The sequence below is a fragment of the Mauremys mutica genome, chromosome 1 (assembly GCF_020497125.1).
Source record: "Mauremys mutica isolate MM-2020 ecotype Southern chromosome 1, ASM2049712v1, whole genome shotgun sequence".
Classification (NCBI taxonomy): Eukaryota; Metazoa; Chordata; order Testudines; family Geoemydidae; genus Mauremys; species Mauremys mutica.
In genome coordinates this window covers 179,153,369-179,169,468 of record NC_059072.1, presented here as the reverse complement: position 1 = coordinate 179,169,468, position 16,100 = coordinate 179,153,369, and the positions used below count along the sequence as shown (strand labels likewise).

The following is a 16,100-nucleotide window of genomic DNA, read 5'->3' as shown; positions in this document are numbered from 1 at the left end:
TCCCTGGTGTTATATCCTTGGGGCAGCCGGTGTAGGAAGCAATCACTTGAGGCCAGAGAGCAGGCAGCTAACCAAAACCTCCATTTTATTTACAGATATACAGAGAGCTCACTCAGCCAGTTGAAACCGGTTGAGCTAACCCATAATAATCTAACTCAGTTGCCATAGCAACAAAAACCATGACAACCAAATACACAACATATTCCTCCCCCCCTAATAAGAACATCCCCTAAATAAAACACACACTAGACTAGAGAAGGAGGGTAGACTGCCTCCATTCCCGGCTAAACCCTGGGGATTATTTTGCCCCATAACTGTGGGTTCGCCCTAGCTAAAGATCCAGCCGATGAGGAGGCCTTCTGTCTCTAGGTGGATTACGGCGAACTTCTGGTGATATTGCACCCGAAAGCACTAGGGGCTCAGGGTCCGCAGCACGAACAGGTGAGGAGGTGGTATCAGCTCGTGCTGGGCAAAGGGGTATCTCAGCCGCCGGCAGTAATGGAGGAGAACAGTCAGAAACAGGTGACTCGTGATTCGGTCCCTCACTAGAAGAGGTGAAGTCAGACCCCTCAACTGCAGATGGGTCCTGAGGACTGGCATGACCTGGCAACAGCTGATCTACATGTCGCCGCCAGGTAAGATTCTCTGCAGTCCGGACTGCGTAGGAAACAGGTCCTGTTTGAGTGATGACTGTGGCCGGAACCCATTTAGCTCTGGAAGTATAATTCCGAGCCAAAACTGGCTGTCCCGGGCTAAAGGTTCGGTCTTTTGCTCTGGGTGCCTGTCTGATGACTTGATATTGCTGCTGATGTTGCACAATTTGTCGGGGTTCAGAAGGTTTCAGCAGATCAAAGCAAGTGCGCAGCTGTCGTCCCATCATTAGAAAGGCCGGAGATGCGTGGGTCGTAGCATGAGGTGTGTTTCTGTAGGAAAGTAAAAAGGTATCCAGACGCTTTTGAATGGAGTGTTGTCCCCTTGCTGATTTCAAAGCGTTTTTCATTGTCTGCACAAATCTTTCAGCTAATCCGTTGGTGGACGGATGATATGGTGCTGACGTGATGTGGTGTATCCCATTTGCCTTCATAAAATTTTGAAACTCCTGAGAAACGAACTGCGGTCCGTTGTCGCTCACAAGTTGTTCTGGCAGACCAAAACGACTAAAGAGTCCTCGTAATTTTTGGATAGTACTCTCTGCAGAAGTGGACTGCATTATAGAGACTTCTGGCCATTTAGAATGGGCATCTATTGCCACCAAGAACATGCTTCCTTCAAGGGGGCCAGCAAAGTCAACGTGAATACGTTGCCACGGGTTTTCAGGCCAGTCCCATGGGTGTAGGGGTGCCCACTGGGGTGCATTCCTCACACCCTGACATGACATACAAGCTTTTGCCTTCTCTTCAATAGCGCTGTCCAGTCCAGGCCACCAAAAATAGCTTCGTGCAATTTCCTTCATGCGCACTATTCCACAGTGACCGGAATGTAGCTGTTCTAACATCTGTGATCTCAGTGGTGGTGGAATAATGACACGTCTCCCCCACAAACAACCAACCAGATTGGACCAATAACTCCGTCCGCCTGGACATGTAGGGAACAAGGTCGGATGAGACCGGAGAGGTTTGTCGAGATTTTCCATGCATCACCAGGTCCATAACGTGGGACAATACTGGGTCAACGCGAGTTGCCTTCTTTATCTGAGTAGCAGTGATGGGTGTATTCTCTACCTGTTCAAAGTAGAAGATTTCCTTTTGGGCACTATCTTGGTGTTTGACCGGCAAAGGCAACCTTGAGAGGCCATCTGCATTGCCGTGCAGAGTGGATTTCCAATATTTGATTTCATATGTGTGCGCTGAAAGTAACAATGCCCAACGTTGCATACGACTAGCAGCTAATGGGGGAATGCCTGTGTAGGGTCCAAAAATTGATGTCAGAGGTCGATGGTCTGTGAGAAGAGTAAATTTTCGCCCAAACAGGTACTGATGAAACTTCCGAATTCCAAAAACAATTCCTAATGCCTCACGTTCGATTTGGGCGTAGTTAGTTTCTGCTTTGCTTAGAGTGCGTGAAGCAAAAGCAATAGGTCTCTCTTCTCCTGAAGGCATAATATGTGACACGACTGCTCCCACTCCATAAGGGGAGGCATCGCAGGCCAATTGCAGTGGTAAGGATGGATCAAAGTGCGTTAGAACTTCAGAATTTAGCAATGCATCCTTAGCTTTGTTAAACGCAACATCACAGGCTTCAGTCCACTTCCAGGCCTTGTTCTGCCCAAGGAGCTCATGAAGTGGTTTTAGCAGTGTGGCTAACTGTGAGATGAACTTTCCATAATAGTTCAGGAGTCCTAGAAACGAGCGCAGCTGGCTTACATTTCGAGGTGGGGGAGCCTCCACAATAGCTTTAACTTTTGCAGGGGCCTTATGAAGACCTGCAGAATCAATGATGTGTCCCAAATATTCAACAGAGGGCTTGAAGAATTCACACTTGTCTTTGCGAACTCGTAGGCCATACTCTTCCAGTCTTTGTAGGGTAGCCTCTAAATTCTTTAAGTAATCCTCTTCATTTCTTCCAGTGACCAGGATATCATCCAGATAGCACTGAACTCCTGACAAGCCACACAAGATCTGGTCCATAGCCCTCTGGAACAGGGCGGGAGCAGATGTTATTCCGAAGGGTAGGCGACAGTATCGATAAAGCCCCTTATGAGTCACAATAGTCAACAGCTCTTGGGACTTTTCATCGACGTGCATCTGTAAATATGCTTGACTCAGATCAATCTTACTGAACTTTTTTCCCCCAGCCAGGCCTGCGAAGAGGTCATCGATGCGGGGAAGCGGGTATTGCTCTGCACACAACACTGGGTTGACAGTGACTTTAAAATCACCGCAAATCCGGAGAGAGCCATCTTTCTTCACGATTGGAACGACAGGAGTGGCCCATGAGCTATGGGTAACTGGTATTAGGACTCCATTGGTGACCAGGCGCTCCAGGTCTGCTTCAACTTTTGGCCTGATGGCATATGGCACAGTTCGGGCTTTCAGATATTTTGGTGGACTGTCAGGTTTAATGTTCAATGTCATAGTGATTCCCTTCATACTTCCCAAATCATCTCCAAAAACAGCAGCATGTTTCCTTAGAATAGGGGTTAGACTGGTTTCTTCTTTAGTCATCCGGTGCACTTCTGCCCAGTTCAGTTGAATCTTCCCAAGCCAAGACCTACCCATTAAGGCTGGGTAGTCACCTCTCACCACAAACAGTGGCAATTTAGCTGCCTGTCCATTGAGCTCCACCTTAACATCAATAGTGCCCAACATGGGCACAGCTTCACCTGTATACGTCTTCAGAACAGTTTTTGTTGCCTTAAGCGGAAGATGCTGTAGCTTTTCCTTATACACAGTCTCAGGAACCAGCGAGACAGCTGCACCGGTGTCTAGTTCCATGCGTATAGGTTTGCCCTCCAATAAAGGGGTTACCCAGTATTCATGTGAGCCCGCTGCCAAAGACAAAACATGCAGTGGCACTTCCTCTTGTGAGGAGGTGTCACCTTGATCATCCTGGGTCTGCTCTAGGGTATGCAAGGTTCCTCTTTTTGTCGGCCAGACCACAGGCCTCTTTTTCTTTTGTTTACAGGCATACTCAATGTGTCCCTTTTTGCCAGTGTCGACACACCAGGTCCTTACACCAGCATTCTGATGCCTGGTGACCCAGCTTACCACAGCGGTAACATTCTTGACTCTGCACCGTTTTGTGGGTCAGTTCTTGTGACACTTTTTGCACCCTAGGGGATGCACTGATGTATTGTGCCTCCCTTGTAGCCAGTTCCATGGAGACAGCAATATCAACAGCCTTCTGTAATGTAAGCTGAGCCTCTGTCAGTAGGCGCTTCCGTATAGCTTCACTGCAGAGGCCACACACTAACCTGTCACGCAGGGCATCATTTAACATCTCTTTAAATTCACAGTGTTCTGCTAGCTTTTTTAAAATGGCTACAAATTGTACAACTGTTTCATCTTCCTTTTGGTCTCTTTTGTGGAACCTATATCTTTCAGCAATTACCAGTGGTTTTGGGGAGAAATGAGACCCCAGGATTTCCACAATGTCACTGTAAGATTTAGTCTCAGGCTTAACAGGGTGCAGTAAGCTGCGTAGCAGAGAGTAGGTTTTAGCCCCTACAACAGTTAAGAATATTGGCACCTTCTTCGCTTCTGTAATGTCATTTGCAATACCAGAAAGCTCAAAACGCTCAGTATACACATGCCACTGCTCTGTATTCTCATCAAAAGGCTCCAGGGGCCTGGTCAGAGTAGCCATGATTTTTAGTTTCACTTTCACAGTCAGTGCAAACAAGCAGCTTTTTTTGTTTGTTTGTTTTTTACCTTGACTTCTACTTCCTTCTGTTACTGGAGCAGCACCAGGATCCCATCCTCGTCGCCAGTGTTATATCCTTGGGGCAGCCGGTGTAGGAAGCAATCACTTGAGGCCAGAGAGCAGGCAGCTAACCAAAACCTCCATTTTATTTACAGATATACAGAGAGCTCACTCAGCCGGTTGAAACCGGTTGAGCTAACCCATAATAATCTAACTCAGTTGCCATAGCAACAAAAACCATGACAACCAAATACACAACACCTGGCCTTGTGGTGTGCCTGCCACAGTTCCTTAGCTTTCATGCTGCCAATCCCTGTTATACCCCTGCATCCCCTAGGCAGACCTTTCATAGAGGTCCAAGTTTCTAAGACTACTCCATACCTGTGATTACACAGGCCCTTCTCTCCACAGGCCCAGGAGATCCAGTATCTCGTGTCTACTCCAGGCAGAACCTCATCTAGAGCATGTAACTGGTACGAGCAGTTGGCACACAAGGGAGAGCTGCTAGGTGAGCTTGCCGCGCTGAGCAACCAGGAAAAGATATTTCAAAATATGTGGGGGTTGTGGGAGCCTTCTGGTCTCTATGACCCTTGGGCAGTAGAGTTCACAATTGTGACCAGAGTGGTCATTGTTGAAGGACTGTTAGGGTTGACATATGTCATGCAGGATCTACACTTGGACTGCGTCAACCATGGCTCAATGCTGTTTGGAGAGGTGGTGTTACTGCATCATCACAACGGCTGTGGCTACACTTAGCACTTCAAAGCGCTGCCGCGGTAGTGCTGCCGCAGCAGCGCTTTGAAGCACTAAGTGTAGTCAAAGCGCCAGCGCTAGGAGAGAGCTCTCCCAGCGCTGTCCGTACTCCACCTCCCTGTGGGGAATAACGGACAGCGCTGGGAGCCGCGCTCCCAGTGCTGGGGCTTTGACCACACTGGCGCTTTGCAGCGCCACAATTTGCAGCGCTGGAGAGGGTGTGTTTTCACACCCTGCTGCAGCGCTGCAAATTTGTAAGTGTAGCCAAGCCCAACAAGTCTCTAATGTCAACAAGAGACAGATTTGAGTGCAAACAAATAGGTCAACACAAGGCGAGTTACCTCAGCTTAACTTTGTAGTGTAGACCAGGCCCCAGTCAAGTTCCCTGAGCCCCCTGTTCAAAGTGGTTTGTAGTCTACTTAAGGGAGCAGAACAGGCCTAGGGTCATTAAGGCTACTGGCTCTGGTATTGTTTCTTGCAACCTGTAAGTGGAAACTGTTAGGCAACTATTAAGAAGGGCCGCCTCCTTCTTGCCCTTGGCTCTGCTACCCAGACAGACCTTCTGAGTGGTCAAAACCCACCCCTATATATGGTACAGAAACACCATGCTAATGATGAATCCAGATATAGTATTAAATCTTAAAAAGAGCACCCCCACATTTGTCACAAATACAAATTTAATGTTCTAGTTTAAGATGAGCTTTCACCACTCACCCATATCTAATGGGATTTAAAATTTATTTTTTCAGTCATTTTTAATATTGCCCCAAGGCCTTGATATTCTCCAGAGAAAAGCACATTCAGATGCAGAGTAGCAGAAGATTTCATCTAAGGTCACTCCCTTTTAGCTTCTTCATAACGAACTACGGGCCTGATCCTGCAGTCCCTTCCATTGAGGGAAGTTTCCTGTGGCCCTCAGCCTTGCATCAGGCCTTATATGAAAGCTAAGATTTTCTAGCTGTTTCAAGCCCCCAAATGGATTTCCACCTAATCCAGTAACATTTTCAAACTACCAAATATTTAGTAAATGCTTCTGAGCATATGGAAAGCATGGAAACAGGGAAACAGTAGTTCAGCAACTCAATTAGTGAGCATCAGAAAAAGATGGAACCACCACTTTGGCATAGACAGGTATAACTCCAAGTTTCATGTTAAGGGAACAAAGGAATCAAAGTTAACTGATATGGAATTAAACTGAATTTGAGGTAAAATATTGTATAGGTACATGGGTCTTTTCCACTATTATGTACTTGGAAAAATATACTCCTTGTCTAAGTACCTAACTATGAACCAAAATAGCCTAACTAAGCATGACTGATTACAGCCTCCTGGTTTACCTAAAAATGCAATTTTTTCTATTAAAAATAAAGTAGACGGTAGGGAGTTACCATTATGATTCAAGAACAGGTATTTTGAAACTAGAAGTACTTAATTGGCTGAGGCTTCCTTTTCAGGAATGTCACATGTCAGATGATCCAATTGTGATATTTTGTTGGCAGAATGATTCTTCCCCTTCAGTGAGTTTCACTGCTTTAAAAGTTAACTGCAAAACAAATGAAAAAAAACTTAGGACTTTTTTTGGGGGTGGTGGGGAGGAGGAGCAGGAGCAGAGAAGTGACATTTCCCACCTCTCCCGCTGACTCCCACACTGGAATGAAAAGGAAACTCATCAAGGGGACACTGGAGTTTCCTGCCCTCTCTCTGGGTACTGCTACCCAGGGGAATGACCTAGGTCTGAGTTAGGCCCAGTATTTTTCACTGAGTGTTCTGATCTGCAGCTTATGAGCGGCATTCAGCACAGAAGGAAGTTTAGTTCAAGCTTTTCATCCATTGCCTAACTCACTCTGTGAAATCCTCCTCAAACTTCCTGGTTCACAACCTCAGAATGCACCTCGATCAAAAATACCATGGCGCTGAAAAGTGTGATCTTGTATTCTGGGATAAATTCAGTAAATGAACTACCAAGAGGATTTCACAGGCATAAGGAATGCAGGTAGAAGGGAAGATTTTTTTTTCCATTATCTGCTTTGCTGTTCACCTGTACAGCGATAGCCTGGTTTGAAGTATTTCAAGTCTGAGGCATGTCTTATGCTCTTCTCAAAGGAACTCGCATCAAGAAAGGGAAAGCCTATTTGCTTTAAAAATGATAGATACGGCCTTTGATTATTTTTATCTTGTTGAATTCCTTAAAACTTGCTCATATAGCTAAGGATTCCATCTTCAAACATTTTCATATTACTAAAGTTTCCTTCTGAAATTCCTCCCTCCAAAATTCTAAGGGAATTTCCTTCTTCATAGATTTGCATATCCGAAGTCAACTGTTCAAACATTTTCCACATGCCTCTCTCAAAGAACGCCTCATACGCAGCAAGGTTCCTACCTCTCTAGCGATTGTCTGCAGAGCACAGCTGAGAGGAGGCTTGAAAAGGATTCAGTTGTGATCCCCTCATTGTGGGGGCAGTTTTACATTAATTCCACCTCTGTACACTTTAAAGCAGCCTGGAAAATGCTCTAATGTATGATGGCAGGCAGTAGCCTCAAGGGACCAGCTGCCTGGTGGAGAATAGTATTGCTCTGGCCACACCCTATGCACTCACTACATATGAAATAGTCAGGAGTTGGTGTCCTAGATACCAGAGGAATTCCCAGCCAGTGAGCCAATGGCTTTTAGGACCATAGGGTGGATTCTGGCTCAGAGTATGGAAGATGGGAAGAAAAGCACTCATAAAAGGGTTTTCACCTTGAGGAATGTACACGAATTATTCCTCATGATTAGAAAAAGACACCCCACTCCATGCCATGGTATTTTACTTAATTTGGAAGGGTCCCTAGATATAGGCCAGATTTTATGTCTACTGGAGTAGAGAGCAATTGACTTCCCTGGGAGTGGGGCATGTAGAGGTACTGCCAACCCTAAATGTAGGATGAGCTATACTAGTATGTTAAACTGAAAAAAAAAATGAAGTTTTTCCTCTTTAAGCATCAGGAATTCCTTTGGAAAATGTCATACCATATCACACTGAAATATCACAAGACTGGCCTAACTTCTGCTATTTCCCTCTTCAATGCCAGCTCAATGCTCTTTCATGCACTAAGCGAGTGTGAAGTGGCAGAGCCCGGTTACACATTTTGTAGCCGATATTTTAAGGGAAACTAAATGTTTTACAAATCAGCAACATTTCTACCCTGCCCCCCAATGTCGCAGTCTAATTTGAGCTGACATTTTCTTAAATATCAAATGTATTTTTAAGTTAGAATTCAAGACATTTAAGCTATCTAGAGTTTGTCAGAGACTTCTACAGGAATTTTTTACTTAAGTGAGGATAGGAAAACTGCGTAGATCTGAAGCCCACTGATCATGTGTACATCTAATCCATTGGTAAATGTGTTACAGATCTCCAGCTCACATCCTCTGTGGAACAGGTAGAGTCTGTTACAGCCCTAGCTACAGACCCCTAACTCATTAGCTCAAGCTGAAGTAGCTTTAACTCCGGAGGTCACTGGTTTAATCCCTAGCAGCAGCACTGACTTTCTGATTTCTTGGGGGTGTTTGACCCCCCCGCTGTGCACCAGGTCCTGCCCCCATCCCTGCCCCACCACCCCTTCCTGCCCCGCTCCACCACTTCCTGGCCCCTTCCCCCCAGCGCCTCCAGCCTGCCGCTGAACAGCTGATCCTCAGCAGGCGAGAAGCACTGGGCGGGAAGGGAACAGGGAGGAGCTGATTGGTGGGGCCTGCCAGTGGGTGCTGAATGCCCATCTTTTTTTCCCCTTCCTGTGGGTGCTCCAGCCCCAGAGCACCCATGGAGTCAGCACCTATGATCCCTAGTGTATTGGCCATCACATATACATCTGCAGTGAAATGTTTTGGTAATAGAATTTTTCCCCATGCAGTAAACAGATTGAGAACCCATTCTGTATACAGTGAATGTATGTTTTCGTAAATTCTCTTCCTTTTTGTAAACTAACAGGCTGTCAAACAAGGGAGGAAATAAATAATTTACAGGATAGAATAAAAAAATCTGCCCTGTGTCAAAGAAAACTGTGTCAAAGCACTGGTGAAGGTTTTATATTTATTCATTTCCTCATAGCTAGGCCACATGAGAAGTTTCAAAAGAGGGCAAGAGAATAAAAGTTGAATGTCAAACATCACCCAACAGTCTCTTTAAAAAAAAAAAAAAAAAGACAGACTAACCCATCTGAGCAGCACATATTCTCTAAAATAAAGTTTAACTAGCTAAATCAGAAAAAAAAAATCTTAAAAGCAGCAAACAGGCCTGGGGCTTTGCAATCTAAACAGTGATATTTTCAGGCCTAAGTTGCAAAGCGAATGAACATTTATTAGGAAATCACCAAATCCTAGTTTAAAATTGAGAGAGACCACCTGTGGGCTGGATTAAAGAAGGGCTCGTTCCTTAACTATTTTAGTGGCTAGCATAACAATGAGAACTGAACACAAGATTTTTCCTATTTTTGTACTGTGCAGATATCTTGGTTTGTGTGCATGCCTGGAATACTTTACAAGGGAAAGATTCTTACGAGGAAGAGATGTCACTGTTTCAAAGGTTAACTAGAGAGGAGGTCAAAAAGTGTAGTCTCCCTTGAGGGCACCCACTTATGGTTTCCAGCTCCCAGGCATCACCTCTGACAGAGGTCTGTATTTCCCTGCCTCAAGACCTCCAGTTTAGGCTAACGGCCCTCTGCACATCACTGTGGTTTTCCCAGCAGGGTGAAAACTTTACAGAGAAAACGAAAACAACAAAAGCCCTACACACATGCTAAAAGCTCACTAGAGGTCACCCCAACTCCAACCTAGAGGTCTGGTAGGTTGAAGTCTCAGACCCCCACAGCTAGATTTGTCCTGTCGGTTACAAGTTCATGTCAGTTTTTAGATCAGGAACCAGAAGCCTGATCTAGATAGTTCAGCTGTTTCCTTATACAGCGCAGGCCTCTGAGACCCAGTCTCAGGGAACAGATAATCATCAGGCAATGGCCTTCTCCTCAGGGTACAGATTCAAAAGGCTGGGGTTTGGGTTTGCTTTTTATTTGGGGTCTTTTTTATATAACCAAACTTGTGGAATTTACCTTACTGTGTCCTCAGGGATTCCCCTGCTTATCACCTATTATATTGTCCCCAAATCCTGTCTGATATATCTCAATATAGTTTAAAAAAAAAAACTCCTACTTCCCAGGACTCACATCTGTCACAACAGGCATGCTATTAAAACAAAACTTATTTCCACATGTGGGGGAATTTTACTTAAATTTTACTGTACAGTTTTTGAAAATGGATTGTAAGTAGCTAAAAACATTACAGCTGTTAAACTGGATTGTATGTAGCTGTATTATGAAATAGTAACCAATAGCACATAGGACCTGATTATGTAAGTCTTTTAACAGGAAAAACTCATTCATGTTAATAGGAGTTTTGTCCGCAGGATTGGTCCTATAATGTTGAAAGGGGCAATATGTAGAGTGCCTACATTTTCATATTTTCTTTCAAATCTTCAACATACACTTTTCAGAAAAAAATTAGCATTACGTTTCTTTCTGCAGGCTATGGAACAGTGACAGACATTATCTGCCATGATTAAACCCTCTGAACAAGCACAAAGCTCAAAGGAGAAGAATTTATTAAACTTGTGCTCTCCAATCTAGTCTCCTTGCTCGGAGGAAGCCTGAAGCAGGTATTAACTTCGTAAGCTAAACCTGCTGAAAATTGTGTCTATGCACAGGGAGAAGATGCAGATGCAGTAACTTCTACTACCCCAGCAAACCCACAAAGCAGGAGGGCAGGTCACCCTTCCAGTGTGTAATTTCTAAGAGAGGCCAGAGCTAACATGCGTGGGCTAATACGCTGGGCTGTACTCCACACAACCTTAAAGGGGTGTAGCCTGAGGGTCAGAGGGTGCAGCCAGGCCACTTCTCCAGCTGTGCATATGCAGTTAATAACTCCCACTGAGAGACTGGCTCACATTATTCCATCATGGAGAAGCAGCACTTGCATCTAGAGTGCATTTCCCCCTTATTCTCCCTTGGCCACTCTGCCACACACTATCATCCATTTTGTGATACATTCCAGTAAAAGGTCAGATTTTTTTCCATAAGGCAGTTATTTCTTAAAACAAAATGATACACTCATTTTTTATACGATTATTAATGTTTGAGGCCCAGTAAGGTTTCTAGGATAACTGTTGATCAAATCCAACTGAAGGGTAGTTTTGCCCAAACAAGAACAGTAGCTTTTTCCTGAAGTAACAAAGGAAAAAAAAAAACACCTATGAAAAAAGACATAGTATTACCAGGTGTTTCTGCTTTGTGTCACAGATGTATTTTTCACAGTAAGTTATTTGGATTTCCTATAAAGAGACAGATATTGAGATTAGAAGTTATTGCTGCTTAACAACAAGGTTGAAATATCTCATTAATGACGAGGGAAAAGTGGGAGTTCAAATTCTCAGATTTTCTGTATAAATCTATCATGGGTGCAAACATATTGCCAGACTGCACACATCTTTCATGAACCAGAACAAAAATTACATGATCAAATTAATTTACAAACTGTTTTGAGTAGCACTTCTCTTGTTTTGAAGTGATGTACAATACTAGTCAATTAAGATGATGGCTCGATCATATATTGGGCGAAATGGTTCAGAAAACTTACATTAGTTCCACAGTAAGATTATTCATGAAGACCTTTAAATCTTACTGTGGGTTCTAATCACCTGCTTGGAAGGTTATTAGGAATATTACAAGAGCATTGACATTCATGTTATGTATAACTGTAACATACACGTTTTCAATTTCCATTTATTTCACTGAGCTTTGTAGCTGCAACTAAAAGCAAATCATCCTCTCAGAAGGGTAAATATTTAGCACATTGCTCCTCAGTTTAAAGAGAGCCACATATTAAACAGCACAAAATGTTAACTATAAAGGGTGATTAAAGATCCCAAGACCCTTTTTCGCAAGACAGAGTTCGAGTGTCCTTGTCAAACTGCAGTTTGAGTAATTACACTCTGGCTTCCCAAATTCCCTCATCACTGCAGCTGAATGAGGTAGAATGGAAGTCATTAAAAAGTCAACATTTGCCCATTACCATGCAGCTAATACTGTGATGGACCCCACTGCAGGGTATGTCTGACTGCTGTGTTACACCCACTAAGTGTCTGGCAGCATGCTCCGCATACCTCAAGGTTGGCGGCACATGTTGCCATCATTTCAAGCACTAAACTATCCATGTGCTAGCAGTCAATGGGTCCCCATAAGCATTCACATTTTGCGTTGAGTGTCTTCACTAGGACTACCAGAAAAAGGTGGCAAATGCCCTAGGCACAATTTCTGTAAATTGCAATACAAGATTACCCTACAGTTCTTAACCTAGTCCCTACTAGCAGGCCAATACAGGAGTATTAAGGTAACAGTCTCGTTAGGAGCCTCTCTACATGATATTCCCGCTGCACATGTGCGGTTGCTCCCACATCTCCTAACAGCTGGCCACTGTGCTGCATCCCTCCTATTAGAGTTACTGCTGACCCTCCATCAGAAACTGGCTGCTCTTCTCTGCCCAGCACTCAAGCTACCAGCCACCCAGCTTTCCCTTCACGTATGTCTACACTACAAAATTAGGTTGAATTTATAGAAGTCGATTGTGTGTCCCCCCACTCAAGACCATTAAGTCGGCAGAGTGTGTCCACAGTATCGAGGCTAGCGTCGACTTTTGGAGCATTGCACTGTGGGTAGCTATACCACAGTTCCCACAGTCTCCACCACCCATTGGAATTCTGGGTTGAGCTCCCAATGCCTGAAAACATTGACATTTACCCAGAACCACCCGTGACATCAGTCCTCCCCCCCCCCCCCCCAATCAACAGCAATAAATCGTTCTCACCTTTTTTCCCTGGGTTACCTGTGCAGACAACATACCACAGCAAGCATGGAGCCCACTCAGCTCACCGTACGTCTCCTGGGTGCTGCCAGATGTGGTACTGCATTGCTACACAGCAGCAGCTCATTGCCTTTTGGCAGCAGACGATGCATTACGACTGGTAGCCACCGTCGTCTCCTCCTGGGTGCTTTTTTAGCCGACCTCGGTGAGGTCAGTCGGGGGCACCTGGGCAGACACGTGTGCTTCAGGCCAACCTCGGTGAGGTCGGTCGGGGGCGCATGGACATAAATGGGAAACGACAGCGACCAGCACTCATACTGAACCATCTTCTAGCGAGCAGACAGGAGATGACAATAGTTAGTAGTCGTACTGCACCATCTGCTGCCAGACTAAGATGTATAAGAAAGATGGAGTGGATCAAAACAATAAAGAGACCAGATTTGTTTTGTATTCATTTGCTCCCCTCCCCCCATGAATACTGGGGGGGAAGGATAGCTCAGTGGTTTGAGTATTGGTCTGCTAAACCCCAGGGTTTTGAGTTCAATCCTTGAGGGGGCCATTCTGTGTGACAATCCTGTAAGCCATGTCATCAATAGCCCCTCTCTCCATCAGAGCAATAGCAGACAACCATTTCACACCTTTTTTCAGTGCAGATGCCATAGCACAGCAAGCATGGAGCCCGCTCAGATCACCACCGCAGTTATGAGCACTGTAAACACCTCACACATTATCCTGCAGTATATGCAGAACCAGAACCTGCAAAAGCAAAACCAGGCAAGGAGGTGACAGCCGCGCAGTGACGAGAGTGATAAGGACATGGACACAGACTTCTCTCAAAGCACAGGCCCTAGCAATTTGGATATCATGGTGGTAATGGGGCAGGTTCATGCTGTGGAATGCCAATTCTGGGCCCAGGAAACAAGCACAGACTGGTGGGACCGCATAGTGTTGCATGTCTGGGATGATTCCCAGTGGCTGCGAAACTTTCGCCTGTGTAAGGGCACTTTCATGAAACTTTGTGACTTGCTTTCCCCTGCCCTGAAGCATAAGAATACCAAGATGAGAGCAGCCCTCACAGTTCACAAGCGAGTGGCAATAGCCATGTGGAAGCTTGCAATGCCAGACAGCTACCGGTCAGTCAGGCATCAATTTGGAGTGGGCAAATCTACTGTGGGGGCTGCTGTGATCCAAGCAGCCAACGCAACTAAAGAGCTGCTGAAATCAAGCGTAGTGACTCTGGGAATTGTGCATGTCATAGTGGATTACTTTGCTGCAATAGAACCCATCTCTCTATATTGGCACCGGAGCACCAAGCCAGCAAGTACATAGACGGCAAGGGGTCAATGGTGCTGCAAGCACTGGTGGATCACAAGGGACGTTTCACCAACATCAATGTGGGATGGCCGGGGAAGGTACATGACGCTCGCATCTTCAGGAACTCTGGTCTGTTAAAAAAGCTGCAGCAAGGGACTTTCTTCCCAGAACAGAAAAATAACCATTGGGGATGTTGAAATATAGTTATCCTTGGGGATCCAGCCTACCCCTTAATGCCATGGCTCATGAAGCCATACACAGGCAGCCTGGACAGTAGTCAGGAGCTGTTCAGCTATAGGCTGAGCAAGTGCAGAATGGTGGTAGAATGTGCATTTGGATGTTTAAAAGCGCGCTGGCGCAGTTTACTGACTCAGACATCACAAAACCAATATTCCCATTGTTATTGCTGCTTGCTGTGCGCTCCACAATATCTGAGAGAGTAAGGGGGAGATGTTTATGGTGGGGTGGGCGGTTGAAGCAATTTCCCTGGCTGCTGATTATGCACAGCCAGATACCAGGGTGGTTAGAAGAGTACAGGAAGGCACGGCGCACATCAGAGAAACTTTGAAAACCTGTTTCATGACTGGCCAGGCTACGGTGTGAAAGTTCTATTTGTTTCTCCTTGATGAACCCCCCTCCTTCTTGGTTCACTCTACTTCCCTGTAAGCTAACCACCCTCCCCCCTTCAATCACTGCTTGCAGAGGCAGTAAAGTCATTGTTGCTTCACATTCATGCATCCGTAATTCATTAAACAAATAGGGGGATAACTGCCAAGGTAGCCCGGGAGGGGTGTGGGGAGGAAAAGGGAAGGACAAGGCCACACTGCACTTTAAAACTTATTGAATGCCAGCCTTCTGTTGCTTGGGCAGTCCTCTGGGGTGGAGTGGTTGGGTGCCCAGAGCGTGCCCCCCCAAATCACATTCTTGGGCATCTGGGTGAGGAGGCTTTGGAATTTGGGGATGAGGGTGGTTGGTTACACAGGGGCTGTAGCAGCAGTCTGTGCTCACGCTGCCTTTCCTGAACCTCAACCATATGCCAGAGCATATCAGTTTGTTCCTCCAGTAGCCTCAGCATTGCCTCTTGCCTTCTGTCACCAAGCTGACGCCACCTATCATCTTTAGAATGTCACTTATCTTCAGCCCACCATCTGTCCTCTTGTTCATACTTTCCTGGACTCTGACATTGTCTGCCTCCACACATTCTGCTGGGCTCTTTCAGTGTGGGAGGACTGCATGAGCTCAGAGAACATTTCATCGTGAGTGTGGTTTTTTTGCCTTCTAATCTTTGCTAGCCTCTGGGAAGGAGAAGCTAGCGTGAGTGTTGAAACATTTGCAGCTGGTGGAGGAAAAAAAAAGGGAGAGTGGTAGTTAAAGAGACATTTTAGAGAGCAAAGGGTAGACTCTTTCACAGTAAACCTTGATGTTAACATTACATAGCACATGTGCTTTCGGTACAAGGTCACATTTTGCCTCTTATTGAGGGTATGCCAGTTTGATGTGAGAGATCTTTCACACAGGGCCAGGCAACAGAATTTGGCTTGCAGGCAGCCATGGTAAGACAGTCTTTTGGCTTCTTTAACCTTCATAACATGTGGGAATGGTTTCAAACAGCAGCACCCTTATTTCCTATACCAAGCAGCCTTTGGGTTGGCCATTTAAAATGGGTTGGCTGTTTTAAAGGAGGAGGGGCTGCGATTTTGGGTTTGTGCTGCACATTAACCCAAACTCACCCCCCCACACACACACAATTCTCTGGGATGATCATGTCACCCCTCCCCCCACTGCA

The 16,100-nt window shown here is 45.4% G+C and overlaps 1 protein-coding gene and 1 long non-coding RNA gene across 7 annotated transcripts in view; one reads left to right on the top strand and one right to left on the bottom strand.

The window, feature by feature from the left end:
* POU1F1 (POU class 1 homeobox 1) overlaps positions 1-16,100 on the bottom strand; it is a 301,956-nt gene that overhangs the window by 241,647 nt on the left and 44,209 nt on the right. The window lies entirely within an intron of this gene.
* Positions 4,622-16,100, top strand: part of LOC123345619 — a 49,631-nt gene continuing 38,152 nt past the window's right edge. For all 3 annotated transcript variants that reach the window (XR_006572875.1, XR_006572979.1, XR_006572930.1), the window contains exons 1-2: positions 4,622-4,870; positions 10,669-10,799. This is a non-coding gene — a long non-coding RNA (uncharacterized LOC123345619). The remainder of the gene's footprint in view (positions 4,871-10,668; positions 10,800-16,100) is intronic.